At 34.4% G+C, this 24,122-nt stretch overlaps 1 non-coding gene and 3 pseudogenes across 1 annotated transcript; 1 reads left to right on the forward strand and 3 right to left on the reverse strand.

Moving 5' to 3' along the window:
- Window positions 1-214: 214 nt before the first annotated feature.
- LOC112804291 (small nucleolar RNA R71) lies at window positions 215-322 on the reverse strand. The gene has a single exon (XR_003202905.1). It is a non-coding gene; the product is annotated as a small nucleolar RNA R71 (small nucleolar RNA).
- Window positions 323-11,563: 11,241 nt separating this feature from the next.
- Window positions 11,564-13,501, reverse strand: LOC112803736 (disease resistance protein Roq1-like; annotated as a pseudogene).
- A 1,587-nt stretch (window positions 13,502-15,088) lies between these two features.
- On the reverse strand, window positions 15,089-17,323 carry LOC112803737 (disease resistance protein Roq1-like; annotated as a pseudogene).
- A 3,313-nt stretch (window positions 17,324-20,636) lies between these two features.
- LOC112803739 (disease resistance protein Roq1-like) lies at window positions 20,637-22,518 on the forward strand (annotated as a pseudogene).
- The last annotated feature ends 1,604 nt before the right edge of the window (window positions 22,519-24,122 follow it).

Consider the following 24,122-nt stretch of genomic DNA (forward strand, 5'->3'; position numbering starts at 1 on the left):
TCCTCATCAGTTTTTAGCTGAGTTCTTGCAAATCTGTGACACTGTCAAGACCAATGGGGTTGACCTTGAGGTCTACAGACTTATGCTATTCCCTTTTGCTGTAAGAGACAGAGCTAGGGTATGGTTGGACTCACAACCTAAAGAAAGCCTGAACTCTTGGGAAAAGCTAGTCAATGCCTTCTTGGCAAAGTTCTTTCCACCTCAAAAATTGAGTAAGCTTAGAGTGGAAGTCCAAACCTTCAGACAGAAGGAAGGAGAATCCCTCTATGAAGCTTGGGAAAGATACAAACAATTAATCAGAAAGTGTCCCTCTGATATGCTTTCTGAATGGAGCATCATAGGTATTTTCTATGATGGTCTGTCTGAACTGTCCAAGATGTCTTTGGATAGCTTTGCTGGAGGATCTCTTCATCTGAAGAAGACGCCTACAGAAGCTCAAGAACTAATTGAAATGGTTGCAAATAACCAATTCATGTATACTTCTAAAAGGAATTCTGTGAACAATGGGACTAATCAGAAGAAAGGAGTTCTTGAGATTGATACTCTGAATGCCATATTGGCTCAGAACAAGATATTGACCCAGTAAGTCAATATGATTTCTCAAAGTTTGTCTGGAATGCAAGCTGCACCAGGAAGTACTAAGGACGCTTCATCTAAAGAAGAAGCTTATGATCCTGAGAACCCTTCAATGGAAGAGGTGAATTACATGGGAGAACCATATGGAAACACCTATAATCCTTCATGGAGAAATCATCCAAATCTCTCATGGAAGGATCAACAGAGACCTCAACAAGGTTTCAACAACAATAATGGTGGAAGAAACAGGTTTAGCAATGGCAAGCCTTTTCCATCATCTTCTCAGCAACAGACAGAGAGTTCTAAGCAGAACACCTCTGACTTAGCAACCATGGTCTCTGATCTAATCAAAACCACTCAAAGTTTCATGACTGAAACAAGGTCCTCCATTAGAAACTTGGAGGCACAAGTGGGTCAGCTGAGCAAGAAAATTACTGAACTCCCTCCTAGTACTCTTCCAAGCAACACAGAGGAAAATCCAAAAGGAGAGTGCAAAGCCATCAACATGGCCGCATTTGGAGAGGAGGGAGAGGCAGTGAAAACCACTGAGGAAGACCTCAATGGACGTCCACTGGCCTCCAATGAGTTCCCTAATGAGTAACCATGGGAATCTGAGGCTCCCACTGAGACCATAGAGATTCTATTGGATTTACTTCTGCCATTCATGAGCTCTGATGAGTATTCTTCCTCTGAAGAGGATGAGTATGTCACTGAAGAGCAAGTTGCTAAATACCTTGGAGCAATCATGAAGCTAAATGACAAGTTATTTGGTAATGAGACTTGGGAGGATGAACCCCCTTTGCTCACCAAAGAACTGGATGACTTGTCTAGGCAGAAACTACCTCAAAAGAGACAAGATCCTGGGAAGTTCTCAATACCTTGTGCCATAGGCACCATGACCTTCAGGAAGGCCTTGTGTGACCTAGGGTCAAGTGTAAACCTCATGCCTTTCTCTGTAATGGAGAGGCTAGGGATCTTTGAGGTGCAAGCTGCAAAAATCTCACTAGAGATGGCAGACAATTCAAGAAAACAAGCTTATGGACTTGTAGAGGATGTTCTGGTAAAAGTTGAAGACCATTACATCCCTAGTTAAGTATGTTGATTCTTGAACACAGCTACTTATGAGTCTTGGCCGTGGCCCTAAGCATTTTGTTTTCCAGTATTACCACCGGATACATAAATGCCACAGACACATAACTGGGTGAACCTTTTCAGATTGTGACTTAGCTTTGCTAGAGTCCCCAGTTAGTGGTGTCCAAAGCTCTTAAGCACACTCTTTTGCTTTGGATCACGACTTTAACCACTCAGTCTCAAGCTTTTCACTTGGACCTTCATGACACAAGAACATGGTTAGGGACAGCTTGATTTAGCCGCTTAGGCCTGGATTTTATTTCCTTGGGCCCTCCTATCCATTGATGCTCAAAGCCTTGGATCCTTTTTACCCTTGCCTTTTGGTTTTAAGGGCTATTGGCTTTTTCTGCTTGCTTTTTCTTTTTCTTTCTATTTTTTTCGCCATTTTTTTTCGCACAAGCTTTTGCTTTTCACTGCTTTTTCTTGCTTCAAGAATCAATTTCATGATTTTTCAGATTATCAATAACATTTCTCTTTGTTCATCATTCTTTCAAGAGCCAACAATTTTAACATTCATAAACAACAAGATCAAAAATATGCACTGTTCAAGCATTCATTCAGAAAACAAAAAGTATTGTCACCACATCAATATAATTAAATTAAATTCAAGGATCAATTCGAAATTCATGTACTTCTTGTTCTTTTGAATTAAAACATTTTTCATTTAAGAGAGGTGAAGGATTTCATGGAATTTATTCATAGCTTTAAGACATGGTTACTACATACTAATGATCATGAAGTAAAGACACAAAACATAGATAAACATACAACATAAAAACCGAAAAGCAGAAAGAAATAAGAACAAGGAATGAATCCACCTTAGTAGCGTCTTCTTCTTGAAGGTCCAATAATGTCCTTAAGCTCTTCTATGTCTCTTCCTTGCCTTTGTTGCTCCTCCCTCATTGCTCTTTGATCTTCTCTTATTTCATGGAGAATGATGGAGTGCTCTTGATGTTCCACCCTTAATTGTTCAACATTGTGGCTCAAATCTTCTAAGGAAGTGTTGAGTTATTCCCAATAGTTGTTGGGAGGAAAGTGCATCCCTTGAGGCATCTCAGGGATTTCTTGATGATGAGTTTCCTCATGCATCTCTTGAGAACCGTGGGGGATCTCTCTTGCTTGCTCCATCCTCTTCTTGGTGATGGGCTTATCCTCTTCAATGGAGATGTCTCCTTCTATGATAACTCCAGCTGAGTAACATAGATGGCAAATAAGGTGAGGAAAAGCTAGCCTTGCCATGGTGGAGGGCTTGTCGGCTATTTTGTAGATTTCATTGGAGATGACCACATGAACTTCTACTTCCTCTCCAATCATGATGCTATGAATCATGATGGCCCGATCCACAGTAACTTCAGATCGGTTGCTAGTAGGAATGATGGAGCGTTGAATGAACTCCAACCATCCTCTAGCCACAGGCTTAAGGTCCAGTCTTCTTAGTTGAACTGGCTTGCCTTTGGAGTCTCTTTTCCATTGAGCTCCTTCCACACATATGTCCATTAGGACTTGGTCTAACCTTTTATTAAAGTTGACCCTTCTAGTGTAGGGGCGTTCATCTCCTTGCATCATGGGCAAGTGAAATGCCAACCTCACATTTTCCGGACTAAAATCTAAGTATTTCCCCCGAACCATTGTGAGATAATTCTTTGGATTCGGGTTCATACTTTGATCATGGTTCCTAGTGATCCATGCATTGGCATAGAACTCTTGAACCATTAAGATTCCGACTTGTTGCATGGGGTTGGTTAAGACTTCCCAACCTCTTCTTCGGATTTCATGTCGGATCTCCGGATACTCATTCTTCTTGAGCTTGAAAGGGACCTCAGGGATCACCTTCTTCTTTGCCACAACATCATAGAAGTGGTATTGATGGCTCTTGGAGATGAATCTTTCCATCTCCCATGACTCGGAGGTAGAAGCTTTTGTCTTCCCTTTTCCTTTTCTAGAGGATTTTCCGACCTTAGGTGCCATTGATGGTAGTGGAAAACAAAAAAGATTGTGCTTTGACCACACCAAACTTAAAATATTGCTCGTCCTCGAGCAAGAGAAGAAAGAAGAGAAGAAGAAGAAGAAGAGAATATGGTAGAGAGGGAGAGATGTAGGTTCGGCCAAGGTAAAGAAGAGGGGGTTGTGTTGTGTGAAAATGAAGTAGAATGGAAGGGTATATATAGGGAGAGGGGGAGTGTATGTTCGGTCATTTAGGGTGGGAATGGGTGGGAAAATGGTTTTGAATTTTTGAAGGTAGGTGGGGTTTATGGGGAAGAGTGGATGGATGTGAGTGGTGAAGGGGGTGATTGGAAAGAGTGACATGGGGAATACTCATCACAAAATAGGATTAGGAGGTAAGGTGGGAATATAGTAGGTGGGGATCCTGTGGGGTCCACAGATCCTGAGGTGATCCTGTAGGGTCCACAGATCCTGAGGTATCAAGGAATTCCATCCCTGCACCAAATAGGCATGTAAAATGCCTTTGCACACCATTCTGGCGTTTAAACGCCGTGTGGTGCACATTCTAGGCGTTCAACGCCCATGTAAAGCATGTTTCTGGCGTTGAACGCCAGTTTCATGCTTGTTACAGCGCCAGCTTTTTCCTCTAGGCACATTCCTGGCGTTCAGCGCCAGAATGTTGCTTGTTTCTGGCGTTCAGCGCCAGGTTGATGCTCTGTTTTGGCGTTGAACGCCAGCCAGATGCATCTTACTAGCGTTGAACGCCAGCCTGTGCTTCCTCCAGGGTGTGATTTTTCTTCTACTGTTTTTGATTCTGTTTTTAATTTTTATATTTTTTTCGTGACTCCTCATGATCATGTACCTAATAAAACACAAAATAACAATAAAATAATATAAAATAAAAATTAGATAAAATTGGGTTACCTCCCAACAAGCGCTTCTTTAATGTCAATAGCTTGACAGTGGCTCTCATGGAGCCACAAAGGTGATCAGGTCAATGTTGTATAGTCCCAACACCAAAATTAGAGTTTGGATATGGGGTCTTAACACCAAACTTAGAGTTTGGTTGTGGCCTCCCAACACCAAACTTAGAGTTTGATTGTGGGGGCTCTTCTTGACTCTGAACTGAGAGAAGATCTTCATGCTTACTCTCTTTTGTCACAGAGGGATGACCTTGTGCCTTAAACACAAGGTAGTCCCCATTCAATTGAAGGACTAATTCTCCTCTGTTGACATCTATCACAGCACCTGCTGTGGCTAGGAAAGGTCTTCCAATGATGATGCATTCATCTTCTTCCTTCCTAGTGTCTAAGATTATGAAATCAGCAGGGATGTAAAGGCCTTCAACCTTTACTAACACGTCCTCCACTATTCCATAAGCTTGTCTCAATGACTTGTCTGCCAATTGTAATGAGAACAAGGCAGGTTGTACCTCAATGATTCCTAGCTTCTCCATTACAGAGAGTGGCATAAGATTTATCCCTGATCCCAGATCACATAGAGCCTTTTCAAAGGTCATGGTGCCTATGGTACAAGGTATTAAGAACTTGCCAGGATCTTGTTTCTTTTGAGGTAGAGTTTGCTGAATCCAGGTATCTAGTTCATTAATGAGCAAGGGAGGTTCACTTTCCCAAATCTCATTACCAAATAACTTGGCATTCAGCTTCATGATAGCTCCTAAATATTGAGCAACTTGCTCTTCAGTCACATCTTCATCCTCTTCAGATGAAGAATAGTCTTCAGAGCTCATGAATGGCAGAAGGAGATTTAGTGGAATCTCTATGGTCTCTATATGAGCCTCAGATTCCTGTGGATCCTTAATAGGAAACTCCTTCTTGCTTGAGGGATGTCCCAGGAGGTCATCCTCACTAGGATTTTCGTCCTCTTCCTCCCTTGTGCATTCGGCCATGTTGATTATATCAATGGCCTTGCACTCTCCTTTTGGATTTTCTTCTGTATTGCTTGGGAGAATACTGGGAGGAGTTTCAATGATTTTCTTACTCAGCTGGCCCACTTGTGCCTCCAGATTTCTGATGGAGGATCTTGTTTCACTCATGAAACTGAAGGTGGCCTTTGACAGATCAGAGACTAGATTGGCTAAATTAGAAGTGTTTTGTTCAGAACTCTCTGTCTGTTGCTGAGAAGATGATGGATATGGCTTGCTATTGCTCAGCCTATTACGTCCACCATTGTTGAAGCCTTATTGAGGCTTTTGTTGATCCTTCCATGAGAAATTTGGATGATTTCTCCATGATGGATTATAGGTGTTTCCATAAGGTTCACCCATGTAATTAACCTCTGCCATGGCAGGGTTCTCAGGATCATAAGCTTCTTCAGAAGCTGCCTCTTTAGTACTGTTGGATGCATGTTGCCATCCATTCAGACTTTGAGAGATCATGTTGACCTGCTGAGTCAACACTTTGTTCTGAGCCAATATGGCATTCAGAGCATCAATTTCAAGAACTCCTTTCTTCTGAGGTATCCCATTATTCACAGAATTCCTCTCAGAAGTGTACATAAATTGGTTATTTGCAACCATGTCAATTAGTTCTTGAGCTTCTGCAGGTGTTTTCTTTAGGTGAATTGATCCACCTGCAGAATGGTCCAATGACATTTTCGAAAATTTAGATAGGCCATAATAGAATATATCTAATATGGTCCATTCTGAAAACATGTCAGATGGACATCTTTTGGTCAGCTGCTTGTATCTTTCCCAAGCTTCATAGAGGAATTCACCATCTTTTTGTTTGAAGGTTTGAACATCCACTCTCAGCTTGCTCAGCTTTTGAGGAGGAAAGAATTTATCTAAGAAGGCAGTGACCAGCTTATCCCAGGAGTCCAGGCTATCCTTGGGTTGTGAATCCAACCATATTCTAGCTCTGTCTCTTACAGCAAAAGGGAAAAGCATGAGTCTGTAGACTTCAGGATCAACTCCATTCGTCTTTACAGTCTCACAGATCTGCAAGAACTCAGTTAAAAACTGATAAGGATCTTCAGATGGAAGTCCATAAAACTTGCAATTTTGTTGCATTAAGGCAACTAGCTGAGGCTTAAGCTCAAAATTATTGGCTCCAATGGCAGGAATGGAGATGCTTCTTCCATCAAATTTGGACGTTGGCTTTGTGAAGTCACCAAGCATCCTCCTTGCATTATTGTTGTTGGGTTCGGCTGCCATCTCCTTCTCTTGTTCGAAAATTTCTGAAAGGTTGCTTCTAGATTGTTGTAACTTAGCTTCTCTTAATTTTCTCTTCAGAGTCCTTTCAGGTTCAGGATCAATTTCAACAAGAGTGCCTTTTTCCCTGTTCCTACTCAAATGAAAGAGAAGAAAACAAGAAAAGAAAGAGGAATCCTTTATGTCACAGTATAGAGATTCCTTTATGTTAGTAGAAGAAGAAAGGGGAGAAGAATGAAGGAGAGTGGGTTCGGATTTTTAGATGAAGAGAGGTGAAGAGAAGTGTTAGTAAATAAATAATTAAATAGAATAAGAAAAGAGATGAAGAATTTTGAAAATAATTTTAAAAAGGTGTTAGTAATTTTTGAAAATTAGAGATAAGATAAGATTAAAATTAAAATTTAAAACAAAAAAGAATTTTTGAAAAAGAGAGAAGTATTTTCAAAAATTAGAGAGGAATAGGTAGTTAGTTGGTTTTGAAAAAGATAAGAAACAAACAAAAAGTCAAAGAGTTAGTTGAAAAAGATATTAAAATCAAATTTGAAAAGATAAGAAGATAAGAGGTTAGATAAGATATTTTGAAATCAACTTTTGAAAAAGATAAAATTTTTGAAAAAGATAAGATAAAAGATAAAAAGATCTAATTTTTAAAATGACTTAACTAACAAGAAACTACAAGATAAGATTCTAGAACTTAAAGATTGAACCTTCTTAACAAGAAAGTAACAAACTTCAAATTTTTGAACCAATCACATTAATTGTTAGCTAATTTTCGAAAATTAAATGTAAAGATAAGAAAAAGGTTTTGAAAATATTTTGAAAAAGATTTTTTTGAAATTTTCGAAAAATAAAAAAAAATGAAAAAGATATAATTTTTGAAAAAGATTTTAAAAAGATAAGATTTTTTTTTTAAAATTGAAAATTTGACTTGACTTGTAAGAAACAACTAATTTTTAAAATTTTTGACTAAGTCAACTCAAATTTTCGAAAATTAGGAGATAAAAAAGGAAAAAATATTTTTTTTATTTTTGAAATTTTAAAGATGAGAGAGAAAAACATAAAAATGACCCAAAATATGAAAATTTTGGATCAAACACATAATGCATGCAAGAACACTATGAATGTCAAGATGAACACCAAGAACACTTTGAAGATCATGATGAACATCAAGAACATGATTTTGAAAATTTTTTTATGCAAAGAAAACATGCAAGACACCAAACTTAGAAATTTTTAATGCTTGGAAAATATGAATGCAAAAATGCACATGAAAAACAACAAAAGACACAAAACAAGAAATCATCAAGATCAAACAAGAAGACTTACCAAGAACAACTTGAAGATCATGAAGAACACCATGAATGCATGAATTTTCGAAAAATGCAAGAAAAATTTTTTTTTTAAAGCATGCAATTGACACCAAACTTAAAAATTGACTCAAGACTCAAACAAGAAACACCAAATATTTTTTATTTTTATGATTTTATGATTTTTTGTATTTTTATAAAAAAAATTTCGAAAATAAAGTTTGAAAGAAAACGAAAAAGAAAAGAAAATTTTGAAAAAGTTTTTGAAAAGAAAATTACCTAATCTGAGCAACAAGATGAACCGTCAGTTGTCCAAACTCGAACAATCCCCGGCAACGGCGCCAAAAACTTGGTGTTGTTGCCGGATCAACTTGGTGCTGTAGTTGCACGTAATTGTAATTCAAATAATCCCCGGCAACGGCGCCAAAAACTTGGTGGACGAAATTGTGATCACATCAATGTAGTATTCTTTGTTGTTGTATGGAATCATTATTATGGCACCTATGTGTGTACACAACTCCGTTCAACTTAACCAGCAAGTGTACTGGGTCGTCCAAGTAATAAACCTTACGTGAGTAAGGGTCGATCCCACAGAGATTGTTGGTATGAAGCACGCTATGGTCACCTTGTAAATCTCAGTTAGGCAGATTAAATTGGTTTATGATGAGTTCGAAAACTAATAATAAAAAGAAAATAAAAAGGATAGAAATACTTATGTAAATCAATCGTAGAATTTCAGATAGGTGTATGGAGATGCTGTGCTCCTCTTGAATCTCTACTTTCTTATTACATTCATCCAATCCTTCCTACTCATATCCATGGCAAGCTGTATGTAGGGCATCACCATTGTCAATGGCTACATCCCATCCTCTCAGTGAAAACGTTCCTATGCTCTGTCACAGCACGGCTAATCATCTGTCGGTTCTCAATCGGGTTGGAATAGAATCCCTTGATTCTTTTGCGTTTGTCATCACGCCCAGCCTTCAGGAGTTTGAAGCTCGTCACAGTCATTCAATCCCAGAATCCTACTCGGAATACCATAGACAAGGTTTAGACTTTCCGGATCCTCATGAATGCCGCCATCTATCTAGCTTATACCACGAAGATTCTGTTGGGAAATCTAAGAGATATGCGCCCGGCCTAAGGTAGAACGAAAGTGGTTGTCAATCACGCGCGTTCATAGGTGAGAATGATGATGAGTGTCACGGATCATCACATTCATCAAGTTGAAGTGCAACGTATATCTTGGAATAAGAATAAAAGATAATTGAATAAAAAGTAACAGTAATTGTATTGAAACTTGAGGTACAGCAGAGCTCCACACCCTTAATCTATGGTGTACAGAAACTCCACCGTTGAAAATACATAAGTGAAAGGTTCAGGCATGGCCGAATGGCCAGCCCCCTTAAAACGTGATCAATAGCCTCCTAAGATGAAGAATAAAACAAAACTGAGACCAAAGATGAAACGTGGTCAAAAGACGACTAATACACTAGTAAAAAGTCTTATTTATACTAAACTAGCTACTAGGGTTTACATGAGTAAGTAATTGATGCATAAATCCACTTCCGGGGCCCACTTGGTGTATGTTTGGGCTGAGCTTGATCTATCCACGAGCTGAGGCTTCTCTTGGAGTTGAACGCCAAGTTATAACGTGTTTTGGGCGTTCAACTCCGGGTTGTGACGTGTGTCTGGCGTTTAACTCTAGACAGCAGCATGTACTTGGCGTTGAGCGCCACTTTACGTCTTCAATTTCCGAATAAAGTACGGACTATTATATATTGATGGAAAGCTCTGGATGTCTACTTTCCAACGTCGTTGAGAGCGCGCCATTTGGAGTTCTGTAGCTCCAGAAAATCTTTTTTGAGTGCAGGAAGGTCAGATTCCAACAGCATCAGCAGTCCTTTTGTCAGCCTTTTTCAGAGTTTTGCTCAAGTCCCTCAATTTCAGCCAGAAATTACCTGAAATCATAGAAAAACACACAAACTCATAGTAAAGTCTAGAAATGTGAATTTAACATAAAAACTAATGAAAACATCCCTAAAAGTAGCTTGAACTTACTAAAAACTACCTAAAAATAATGCCAAAAAGCGTATAAATTATCCGCTTATCAATCGGCTTCCAATTGCTGTAGTTTTTCTTCCAACTCCCGACGTCACCGCACCTCTCTTTGGAGATCTCTTCCAATTTCCCGTTGTTGTTGGGTTTCTTTTTCCAGCTATTTTAGGCGATCCAGGAGCGCTTCCATTGCCCCTGAATTTGGTGAGTCTTTGTCTTTGTTGGTTTCTGGAGTGTTTTGTAGCGTGACATCCGCGTTTTTGTACGGTGTCCGATCCTCCAGACCTGAATCGTGGTCGTTGTCATGGTCGTTCGCCATGGTGATGGGATGACGTCCAGGTCCCCGGCAACGGAGCCAATGTTCCGAGGGTTACTTGAAACTGGAGGTCGATCTCGGATGAGATCTTCTATGCTGGTCGGTGCTAACGTGTCCGGCTGGTGGGAGACGGTCGGAGCTGTTGTGTCCGACTTGTTGGACTTGGTGGTGGTGCTGATTCCTTTGTCCCCGGAGGGTGGGGGGTACCTGCAAGGGACTCCGATGCTTAAGTTAGCAAGGGTATTAAGCAGGTATTGAGTAGAATCAGAGTATGAGTTATACCTGGGTGCTCCAGTGTATTTATAATGGTGAGAAGTGACCTTTCTAGATAAGATAAGTTAGTTATCTTATCTTATCTTATCTTATCTTTTGGGTGAGGTAAGCTTATCTTCAACGGAACCGCCTTTATCTCTGTAGGCTGGGATTGCCTTTGGATTTGGGTCGTGTTCCTCTATTTGGACCCTTTATTGGACTTTCCTGTCGATTTGACCGAGCTCTTTGAGAAGAGGTCGGATAGTCTGACCTGAAGAGGTCGGTCGCCTTGTCGCTAAACATCCTGGGTCGGTCAGCTCGACCCAGGGTATGAACAGTTAGGAATGTGTGAGTTTAGATGTTTTTATTCATATATATATATATATATATATATATATATATATATATATATATATATATATATGCTGAATCTAACTTTTTTCCTATATAATGAACATGAGAAATTATTTTTTGTTATGTTATATAACATAAATAAGCTTTTTAACATTAGTAATTCACATGTAAGGGATAATTTCAATTGTACGTTCAACGGAGAAATTTGTTTTTTTTTTTCCTATACAATGAACATGGAAAATTATTTTTTGTTATGTTATATGACATAAAGAAGTTTTTTAACATTAGTAATTAACATGTAAGGGATAATTTCAATTATACGTTCAACGGAGAAATTTGTGTATATTAATTTAATTTGATTAATGTTGACATTATATTATATACATACATAATGTATTTTTTTTATTTCCCGTGCTGAGCATTTTCCGTGTGATTAATATACTTTTTGATTTCTTAATTTTCTTCTTTTTCTTTTTCTCTTGATACCCTCCCCTTATTTCCTCCTAATGTAATATTACACCAAGACAGGCGTGGTATCATGCCAATGACACTTGGTATTCCATACATTTCATTCTTCTCCAAATCTGAACGATGCAATCTATAAAGGTTACAAAATGAACATGGCAAATCTTTTATGTCAGTTCCAATCAAACTAAGCTCTTCTAGATTTTTCATCTTTTTTGGAATTTTTAGAAATTTCTCAAGACTTGAACATCCAAATAGACCGAGTGTTTCCAGTGAGGCCAAATTAATAACAGGTGAAAAATTTCTGAGTTTGCGATACTCTTTAACATTCAATATTTTAAGTTTAGGTAAAAAAACCAACTGAACTGTGAACTAAGACTAAATTACAATATCTTTTGAAAGAAAATTCTTCTAAAGTTTGAAGATTAGACACATCAAGTATCTCTTTCAAAAAATCACTATAATCAAAATTTAAAACTTTCAAGGTGATCGACATATAGAACAAAAACAAACAAACAAATAAAATAAATGAGCAAAGTAAAAAAAATCAAATAAACATGATTATGAATTTACAAACATACAAAATCAGAAAAATGAATTTAGTACACTTACCTTGGATAAGCTATCCAACTTGGGTAACATGTAGGGATAATTAGGCAACTTAAGTATGGAAAGCTATTTTGGATCAAAATTAGAGGGAAAACACTTTGAAGGATACCTCCTCCATTCCAAAACTCTTAAACTATTTGAAAGATATTTGGGATCTTTGGAAAAATTACCATTTTTTATGATAAGTATTTTGAGATTTTTCATTTGTTTAAAAGCTGTTCCATCCCATTTTACTTCTACATCATCATTTTTCTCTTTTTCTGATGGATCTTCACTTCCTTTCTTTCTAAATGAGAGAAATTCCAAATGTATGATTTCAATGGCACTAGTTTCCTTTCATCACACAAAAGTAAGAACATAAATTAATTAAAATACATGTGTTAAGAAAAAGTCATTAACAAACTTGAGTAAAAAAAAACTATTACATACACGATTATCTTCTTAAAATTTACCTATATCCTTGTAGAACCATAATCTGCTACGCTTTCCAGGCATTTCTGATGATTTTTTTTATATATATTTTTGTCCATGTCCTCTATTATATCATGTAATGTTATTCTGAATTGATCATTCTTTATGAGAGATTTTTCAACCAATATTCCAATATGATATTTCATACAACTCCCATAATGAGCTTGAAGTATATCTGTAACTTCCCATAAATTATATCCTTTAAAACAACAAACAATACCAAGAAAAACAATCTACACATCTTCTCCCAAAGCATCAAAATTAACCTGAAGTATCTTACATATTTTATTATCAAGAACTTTTTCATATATATCCATTGCAGAAGCATAAGTTATTTATTGCACAGGTTAAAACATTCTCATACCTTGGGTTAATAATATCTATTTTAAAAGCTTTTCAATAAAGCAAATATAAGGACCCTTCCTTATTTAAACCTTGTACTTCATATGTCCTTTCAATATCATGAAGTGTCAACAAGTATTTGTCTTGTATTGCTTACAGGATGAAACCAATCAGGTTTTTCTGCAATAACTGTAAACTGTTCATGTTCATCAACATCATCCAGAACCAAAAGAATTTTTATTTGACTGAGTCTACGTTGTATCTGTGAAATTCCTTCCTTAACACCTATTATCTGGATTCCCCCCTTTCTTAATATCTTACAAAGAAGATTGTTTGAAGATGCATCAACCCATATTTTTGTAAAATTTCTCTCACGTTTTCAAGAAACCACACACCTTTAAAATTGTCAGTAATCAAGTTATAAAAAGCAACAACAAGTGTTGTTTTTCCTATGCCATCAATTCCATATATCCCTACCATGTGAACTCGATCAGTAGAATCCATTTCCAAAAGTGAAATTACCTTTAACTAATGGTTGACATTATGTTATATACATACATAATGTATTTTTTTATTTCCGTATTGAGCATTTTTCGTGCGATTAATGTATTTTTTTACTATGTTGAGCATTTTTCATGCATTGCACGGGTCATTCATTAGTAGCTTTCTATAATAAAATAAAGTTTCAATGCTTTTTTTATTTTACCATTATCACATGCTAGAGTAAGACACTATTTTTATCTTTTATTTTCCATATATGAAGAAGACAGGCTATTTTCTTTATTTCAAACGAATTAAACACTTTGGGAATAAATTATTATATGCTATACTAACAGTATATATATATATATATATATATATATATATATATATATATATATATATATATATATATATATAATGATTGCAATTTATTTTTATTTAGGCACCTGACCTTTTATTACATGATCATAATATGTATCACATCATGATACTAAGCATGTGATCATTCAAGTTTTTTTTATAGTTGTTAATAGATATTTTAATAAGCTACGGATGTTTGTATATTTAAGGTTATATCAACATATTCATTTGAGTTGAAAGTGGTCATGCTTAAGGATTTGTGAGTTTAGATTTATATATATATATATATATATATATATATATATATATATATATTCAAATTTTATCTTTTCGCTTTCTCTATAAAAAAATACTTAATAAGTTGTTCTAATTTACTTTATTAATTTTCGCTACCCTTCCATACTTGTCCCTGAGAAAACAAAAATCAACTCGAACTCCATCGTGTATTATTGAGATCATCAACCCCTTTCCTGTTCCCCAAACACCCAGTTTCAGTGGAACAAAACAAACGATGTCGAGCCAAGAGCACTCCCATTTCCATATACTAGAAAAAATAGTGGATAGAAGAATCCACTAAATATTAATTAATCTGTATTGACCACAAATCTCAATGATCAAGAATTAGAAATTAACATGATAAAGAACTCAAGAATATCTAGTAGTATTAGAAAATCTCTAATTCAATTCCAATTTGAAAATCAAATAAATCGTATCTTACTCAGATTGATAAAAAGAGCTGAGGTTATACTAAAAGCCGCTAGTAGAAACACCACTCAAATAAAATAGACTTCCGAAATGCGGATATATTTGAATTAAAGGAATTGGTAGGGTATTAATTAAAAGGAAATGAAAATATTCAATAGAAAAATTTAATAACCCAGCTAGAAAACAGTTGATACAATTAGATCCCCCACCCCAATTAGTCGTACCTTTAAAGTCCACTTCTTCCCCATACTACGAGAGAAAGGGAAAATGTGAAAACTACCATTAAAGCTGCGCCTCAACGCATTTCGGGGAGAACCAGCTAACTCTAGGTTCGAGTGGCATTTCACCCCTAATTTTTTTTCTTATACAATGAACATGAGAAATTATCTTTTGTTATGTAATATGACATAAACAAGCTTCTTAACATTAGTAATTAACATGTAAGGAATAATTTCAAATTTTCATTCAACGGAGAAATTTTCTATCTTAATTTAATTTGATTAATGGTTGACATTATATTATATGCATACATAATGTAATTTTTTATTTCCCATGCTGAGCATTTTTTGTGCGATTAATATATTTTTTGTTTTTCCAATTTTCTTCTTCTTCCTGCTCTCTTGATACCTTCCCCTTATTTTTTCCTAATGTAATATTACACCAAGACAGGTGTGGCATCATGCCAATGACACATGCTATTCTATACATTTCATTCTTCTCCAAATCTAAAAGATGCAATCTAGAAAGGTTACAAAATGAACATGGCAAATCTTTTATGTAAGTGCCAATTAAAGTAAGCTATTCTAGATTTTCCATCTTTTTCTGAAATTTTTGGAAATTTCTCAAGACTTGAGCATCCAAATAGATCGAGTGTTTCCAGTGAGGCCAAATTAATAACAGTAGAAAATTTTTAAGCTTGGGGTACTTTTCAGCATTCAATATTTTAAGTTTAGATAAAAAATAAATAAACTGTGAACTGACACTAAATTACTACATCCTTTGAAAGAAAATTCTTCTAAAGTTTGAAGATTATACACGTCAGGTATCTCTTTCAAAGAATCACTGTAATCAAAATTCAAAACTTTCAAGGTGATCGACATCTAGAGAAAAAACAAACAAACAAATAAAATAATGAGCAAACTAAAATAAAACCAAATAAACCTGATCATGAATTTACAAACATACAAAATCAGAAAAATGAATTTAGTACGCTTACCTTGGATAAGCTATCCAACTTGGGTAACATATAGAGATAATCAAGCAACTTGAGTATGGAAAGCTATTTTGGATCAAAATTAGGGGAAAAACCTTTGAAGGATACCTCCTCCATTCCAAAACTCTTAAACTATTTGAAAGATATTTGGGACCTTTGAAAAAATGACCATTTTTTATTATAAGTATTTTAAGATTTTTCATCTGTTTAAAAGTTGTTCCATCCCATTTTACTTTTACATCATCATTTTTCTCTTTTTTTTTTATGGATCTTCACTTTCTTTCTTTCTAAATGAGAGAAATTTCAAATGTATAATTTCAATGGCACTAGTTTCCTTTCACCACACAAAAGTAAGAACATAAATTAATTAAAATACATGTGTTAAGAAAAAGTCATTAACAGACTTGAGTAAAAAAAACTATTACATACATAATTATCTTCTTAAAATTTACCTATATCCTTGTAGAACCATAATCTGCTACGCTTTCCAGGCATTTCTGATGATTTTTTTTCGATATATATTTTTTGCTCAAGTCCTCCATTAGATCATGTAATGTTATTCTGAATTGATCATTCTTTTTGAGAGATTTTTCAACCAAAATTCCAATATAATATTTCATACAACTCCCATAATGAGCTTGAAGTATATCTGTAACTTCTCATAAATTATAACCTTTAAAACAACAAGAAATATCAAGAAAAACACTCTGCACATCTTCTCCCAAAGCATCAAAACTAACCTGAAGTATCTTACATATTTTATTATCAAGAACTTTTTCATATAGATCCATTGCAGATTTTTGCAGTTCTAAATCTTTTCCAAACAAGTTAAAACCTATAACTTCCAAATCCAATGGAAGTCCAGAAGCATAAGTTATTTACTCCACAGGTTAAAATATTCTCATATCTTTGGTTGACAATATCTGTTTTAAAAGCTTTCCAATAAAGCAAATATAAGGACCCTTCCTTATTTAAACCTTGTATCTTATATGTCCTTTCATTGTCATGAGGTGTCGGCAAGTATTTGTCCTGTGTTGTTATAATGATTCTGCTTACAAGATGAAACCAATCAGATTTTTCTGCAATAGCTATCCACTGTTCATGTTCATCAACATCATCAAGAACCAAAAGAACTTTTATTCGACTGAGTCTACGTTGTATCTGTGAAATTCCTTCCTTAACACCTATTATCTGGATTCTCTCCTGCCTAATATCTTAAAAAGAAGATTGTTTTGAAGTTGCACCAACCCATATTTTGTGTAAAATTTCTCTCATGTTTTCAAGAAAACACACACCTTTAAAATTGTCAGTAATCAAGTTATAAAGAGCAAGAGCAAGAGCAAGTTCTGTTTTTCCTATGCCATCAATTCCATGTATCCCTACCATGTGAACTCGATCAGTAGAATCTATTTCCAAAGATAAAATTACCTTTAAATAATGGTTGACATTATGTTATATGCATACATAATGTATATTTTTTTATTTTCGTACTGAGCATTTTTTGTGCGACTAATGTATTTTTTTACCGTGTTGAGCATTTTCCGTGCATTGCACGAGTCATTCATTAGTAGCTTTCTATAATAAAATAAAGTTTGAATGTTTTTTTATTTTATGATTATCACATGATAGAGTAAGATATGATTTTTATCTTTTATTTTTCATATATGAAGAAGACAAGATATTTGCTTCATTTCAAACGAATTAAACACTTTGGGAATAAATTATTATATGCTATACTAACGGTGTGTATATATATATAATGATTGTAATTTATTTTTATTTAGGCACCTGACCTTTTATTACATGATCATAATATGTATCACATCATGGTATTTTTTTCTTGCCCAATTTTTATATGATGCTTATTATATGATACTAAGCATGTGATCATTCAAATTTTTTCCTTAGTGGTTAATAGATATTTTAATAAGCTAGGCATGTTTGTATATTTAAGGTTATATCAACATATTCATTTGAGTTGAAAGTTGTCATGTTTAAGGATTTGTGAGTTTAGATTTATATATATATATATATATATATATATATATATATTCAAATTTTATCTTTTCACTTTTTCTATAAAAAAATACTTAATAAGTTGTTCTAATTTATTTTATTAATTTTTGCTACCCTTCCATACTTGTCCCTGAGAAAACAAAAATCAACTCGAACTCCATCGTGTATTATTTAGATCATCAACCCCTCTCCTGTTCCCCAAACACCCAGTTCCAGTGGAACAAAACAAACGATATCGAGCCAAGAGCACTCCCATTTCCATATACTAGAAAAAATAGTGGATAGAAGAATCCACTAAATATTAATTAATCTGTATTGACCACGAATCTCAATGATCAAGAATTGGAAATTAACATGATAAAGAACTCAAGAATATCTAGTAGTATTAGAAAATCTCTAATTCAATTCCAATTTGAAAATCAAATAAGTCGTATCTTACTCAGGCTGATAAAAAGAGCTGAGGTTATACTAAAAGCCGCTAGTAGAAACACCACTCAAATAAAATAGACTTCCGAAATGCGGATATATTTGAATTAAAGGAATTGGTATGGTATTAATTAAAAGGAAATAAAAAATATTCAATAGAAAAATTTAATAACCCAACTAGAAAACAATTGATACAGTTGGATCCCCCACCCAAATTTGTCGTACCTTTAAAGTCCACTTCTTCCCCATACTACGAGAGAAAGGAAAAATGTGAAAACTACCATTAAAGCTGCGCCTCAACGCATTTCGGAGAGAACCAGCTAGCTCTGGGTTCGAGTGGCACTTCACTCCTAATTTTTTTCTTATACAATGAACATGAAAAATTATCTTTTGTTATGTAATATGACATAAACAAGCTTCTTAACATTAGTAATTAACATGTAAGGAATAATTTCAAATTTTCATTCAATGGAGAAATTTTCTATGTTAATTTTATTTGATTAATGGTTGACATTATATTATATGCATACATAATGTAATTTTTTATTTTCCATGCTGAGCATTTTTCGTGCGATTAATGTATTTTTTGTTTTCCCAATTTTCTTCTTCTTCGTGCTCTCTTGATACCCTCCCCTTATTTCTTCCTAATGTAATATTACACCAAGACAGGTGTGGTATCATGCCAATGACACATGGTATTCTATACATTTCATTCTTCTCCAAATCTAAATGATGCAATCTAGAAAGGTTACAAAATGAACATGGCAAATCTTTTATTTCAGTGCCAATTAAAGTAAGCTATTCTAGATTTTTCATCTTTTTCTGGAATTTTCGGAAATTTCTCAAGGCTTGAGCATCCAAATAGACCAAGTCTTTCCAGTGAGGCCAAATTAATAACTGTAGAAAATTTTTATGCTTGGGGTACTTTTCAGCATTCAATATTTTAAGTTTAGATAAAAAACAAATAAACTGTGAACTGACACTAAATTACTGCATCCTTTGAAAGAAAATTCTTCTAAAGTTTGAAGATTATACACGTCAGGTATCTATTTCAAAGAATCACTGTAATCAAAATTCAAAACTTTCAAGGTGATTGACATCTAGAGAAAAAACAAACAAACAAATAAAATAAATAAGCAAACTAAAATAAAACCAAATAAACCTTATCAAAAATTTACAAACATACAAAATCATAAAAATGAATTTAGTACGCTTACCTTGGATAAGCTATCCAACTTGGGTAACATGTAGAGATAGTCAGTCAACTTGAGTATGGAAAGCTTTTTTGGATCAAAATTAGAAAAAAAAAACTTTGAAGGAATAACATGAATTAATTAAAATACATTTATTAAAAAAAGTCTTTAATAAACTCGAGTAAAAAAAACTATTACATACTTGATTATCTTCTAAAACTTTAACTATATCCTTGTAGAATTATAATCTACTATGCTTTCTAGGCATTTCTGATAATTTTACTCGATATATATCTTTGCCCATGCCCTCCATTAGATCATATAATGTTATTTTATGAGAGATTTTTCAACCAACATTCCAATATAATATTTCATACAACTCCCATAATGAGCTTGAAGTATATCTGTAACTTTCCATGAATTATATCCTTTAAAATAACAAGCAATATCAAGAAAAACTCTTTGCACATCTTCTCCCAAAGTATCAAAACTAACCTGAAGTATCTTATATATTTTATTATCAAAAACTTTTTCATATTGATCCATTGCAGATTCCCACAGTTCTAAATCTTTTCCAAACAAATTAGAACCTATAATTTCTAAAGCCAACAGAAGTTCAAAAGCATAAATTATTTATTGCACAGGTTAAAACATTCTCATACCTTGGGTTGACAATATCTATTTTAAAAGCTTTCCAATGAAACAAATCTAAGGACCCTTCCTTATTTAAACCTTGTACCTCATATGTTCTTTCAATGTCATGAAGTGTCAGCAAATGTTTGTCCCGTGTTGTAATAATGATTTTGCTTCCAAGATGAAACCAATAAGATTTTTCCACAATAGCTATCAACATCATCTAGAATCAAAAGAACTTTCATTTGACTGAGTCTAATACTTTGTTTTTGTGAAATTCCTCCCTTAACACCTATTATCTGGACTCCTTCCTTTCTTAATATCTTACAAAGTTGATTGTTTCAAAGATACACCAACCCATATTTTTGTGAAATTTCTCTCACTTTTTCAAGAAAACACACACCTTCAAAATTGTCATCAATCAAGATATAAAGAGCAAGAGTAAGTGATGTTTTCCTATGCCACCAATTTCATGTATCCCTACCATGTGAATTCGATCAGTAGAATCCATTTCCAAAAGAAAAATTACTTTTGACTGATGGTTGACATTATTTTATATGCATGCATAATGTATTTTTTATTTCCGTACTGAGTATTTTTCATGCGATTAATGGATTTTTTTACCGTGCAGAGCATTTCTCGTGCATTGCACGAGTCATTCATTAGTAGCTTTCTATAATAAAATGAAGTTTGAATGCTTTTTTATTTTAGTATGAGGTACAAGGTTTAAATTATGAAGGATCCTTAGATTTGTTTCATTGGAAATCTTTTAAAATAGAATATTATCAACCCAAAGTATGAGAATGTTTTAACCCGTGTAGTAACTTATGCTTCTAGACTTCCATTGGCTTTGGAAGTTATAGGTTCTAATTTGTTTGGAAAAGATTTAAAACAGTGAAAATCTGCAATGAATCAATATGAAAATATTTTTGATAATAAAATACGTAAGATACTTCATGTTAGTTTTAATACTTTGGGAGAAGACGTACAAAGTGTTTTTCTTGATATTGCTTGTTGTTTTAAAGGATATAATTTCTGGAAAGTTACAAATATACTTCAAGCTCATTATCAGAGTTATATGAAATATCATATTGGATGTTGGTTGAAAAATCTCTCATAAAGAATGATCAATTCAAAATAACATTACATGATCTAACAGAGGACATGGGCAAAGATATATATCAAGAAAAATTGTCAGAAATGCCTGGAAAGCATAGTAAATTATGGTTCTACAAGGATATAGTTAAAGTTTTAGAAGATAATCAAGTAAGTAATAGTTTTTTTTTTACTTAAATTTATTAGAGACTTTTTTTAACATATATTTTGATTCATTCATGTTTTTACTTTTGTATGATGAAAGGAAACTAGTGCCATTGAAATCATACATTTGGAATATCCTTCATTTAGAAAGGAAGGAAGTGAAGATCGATTGGAAAAAGAGAAAAATGATGATGTAGAAGTAAAATAGGATGGATCAGCTTTTAAAGTTTAAACAGATAAAAAATCTCAAAACACTTATCATAAAAAATTGTCATTTTTCCAATGGTCCCAAATATCTTTCAAATAGTTTAAAAATATTTGAATGGAGGAGATATCCATCGAGATATTTTTTCTCTAATTTTGATCCAGAAAAGCTTTCCTTACTCAAGTTATCTGATTATCTCTACATATCACCCAAGTTGGATAGTTTATCCAAGGTAAGCGTACTAAATTTATTTTTATGGTTTTGTATGTTTATAAACTCATGATCAGGTTTATTTTGTTTTATTTTAGTTTGTTCATTAATTTTATTTGTTTGTTTGTTTTTTCTCTTGATGTTGATCACTTTAAAAGTTTTGAATTTTGATTACAATGATTCTTTGAAAGAGATAGCTGATTTGTCTAATCTTCAAACTTTAAAAGAATTTTTTTTCAAAAAATGTAGTAATTTAATCTTGGTTCACAGTTTCAGTTGATTTTTTATCTAAACTTAAAATATTGAATGCTGAAGAATATCCCAAACTCAGAAGTTTTTCACCTGTTATTAATTTGGCCTCACTAAAAATACTCAGTCTATCTGAATGCTCAAGCATTTGAGAAATTTTTAGAAATTCTAAAAAAAGATGGAAAAAATCTAAAAGCGCTTACTTTGATTGGTATTGGAAATGTTCATTTTGTAACCTTTTTAAATTGTGGTATTTGTATTTGGAGGAGAATGAAATGTATAGAATACCAAGTGTCATTGGCATGATGCCACGCCTGTTTGAATGTGATAGAGTTAAGAGAAAATAAGAGAAGGGTATCAGGAGAGCAAGAAGAGGGGCTTCATGGAATACTCACTCATTCCCTCCCCTCTTCACATATATATCATCTTTCTCTCAGAAACAACAATTTGTTATATGACTTTTTTTTCCACTAGCTGTTGCATGGTTTTTAATCTGAATGTGTTAGACCTAAGAGGCAATAATTTCACAGTCTTTCCTGAATGCATCCAATAATTTCGCATTCTATGACATCTCAATGTGGATGATTGTGAGCATTTTCAGGAGATTAGAGGGATTCCACCAAACTTGAAAGAGTTCTCAGCATTAAATTGCAAATCATTAAGCCAGAGGGGCACAAGTGTGTTACTCAATCAGGTATTGTTACTTTTTAATCATTAAGAATGCAGATGACATCATAATTCATATTAAATTAATAATGTATGGTAAACTATTACTTCTGCATTATGAATGAATGACAGCAAGTGCACGAGGGTAAAAGCACCCACTTTGTGATGCCAGGTGAAAGCATTCCAAGGTGGTTTGAGTGGTGCAGCAGTGGACCTTCTATTTCTTTCTGGTTTCGTGGCACCGAATTCCCTTCCAAATCTCTTTGCATTGCAATTCTACTCAAACATGACATCCATTCCCCACCACTTCAAGTAAAACCCATTGTGACCATCAATGGCAACCAAGTTTCACATGGATTTGGAAGACCAATGGATCAAATGTCTATTTTTAATATGAACAAACATTTTGATTATAAAGAAATACATTTTGAAAGAGGATGGAATCATGCGAAGCTTTCATATAAAGTATATGGGAGATATTTAATTGCAAAAGAGATGGGAATGCACATATTGAAGCAAGAGAGTAGTAGTACAATGGAAGATATTCGATTCACTGATCCATACAAAATGACACAAGTAATTATAATGATGATCATGCTCTCAACAGCATTCCCCAACCATAAGAAGCAGCCCTTGCTCCTCTAAACATGCATTTGTTTGTGGACATTGCTATTTCTAACACACACACTTTCTGGATAATAACTGTCAATTACGAAAGAAGGTAGGGAGGATTCAATATTAGCATCCGCATAGCTATATGGTTGTCACCACTTGTGTATGTCATAGTGTTTTTTTGTAAGAACCGGAGTTAATCGAACCAGTTAATTAAGTGGTCATATTGCCCGGTGCTACGCGAAAAAAAGTAAAAATGATCAAAAACCTTAGAAAAACAGTAGAAATGGAAAACCGGATGTTAATTTTAAAGGTTTGGCCCGAAGTTGGGCCAAACGGCCTAAAAATGCTAACGGGTTGAACCGAGCCCAATTTAGACCCAAGTCCAACATATATAAAGGTTCATTTAATGAACCCTAGCCTCATAAACACACACACACACACTTCAGAAATTGAGAAAGGGAGGAGAGGAAGAAGAAAACATTTTCACCTCAATCTTCCCAAGCTCATATCTTGAGCTATAGAGCTTCGATTTACGTGCCATCGACGGCTACGTGTTCCTTGTGAAGAGATCTATAAAACCCATCCAAGAAACTCTAGAGTTAAGCTCGAAATCCTCCCAGTTCTTCTCTCCAAAATTTCGGGTACCTAGGGTTTTTTATTAAGTGAGTTTTTGTGATTATTGATGTTTAGGTTCACTCTAACCCTTGCTTAGCTTTGGGTTTTGCCATCCAAATCTATTGAGAAAGGTAAGAGGCTTTGACCTCTTGTGAAATTTTGATTTATGTTTAGCCCTAGGTTGATTTTGTGGTGATTTATATGTATATAGCTTGATTATTGTGAGTTTGGGGCTTGTTGGTGCTTGTTGGAGCTACATTGGTGGTTGGATTTTGG

Source organism: Arachis hypogaea, chromosome 5 (genome assembly GCF_003086295.3).
Source record: "Arachis hypogaea cultivar Tifrunner chromosome 5, arahy.Tifrunner.gnm2.J5K5, whole genome shotgun sequence".
Taxonomy (NCBI): Eukaryota; Viridiplantae; Streptophyta; class Magnoliopsida; order Fabales; family Fabaceae; genus Arachis; species Arachis hypogaea.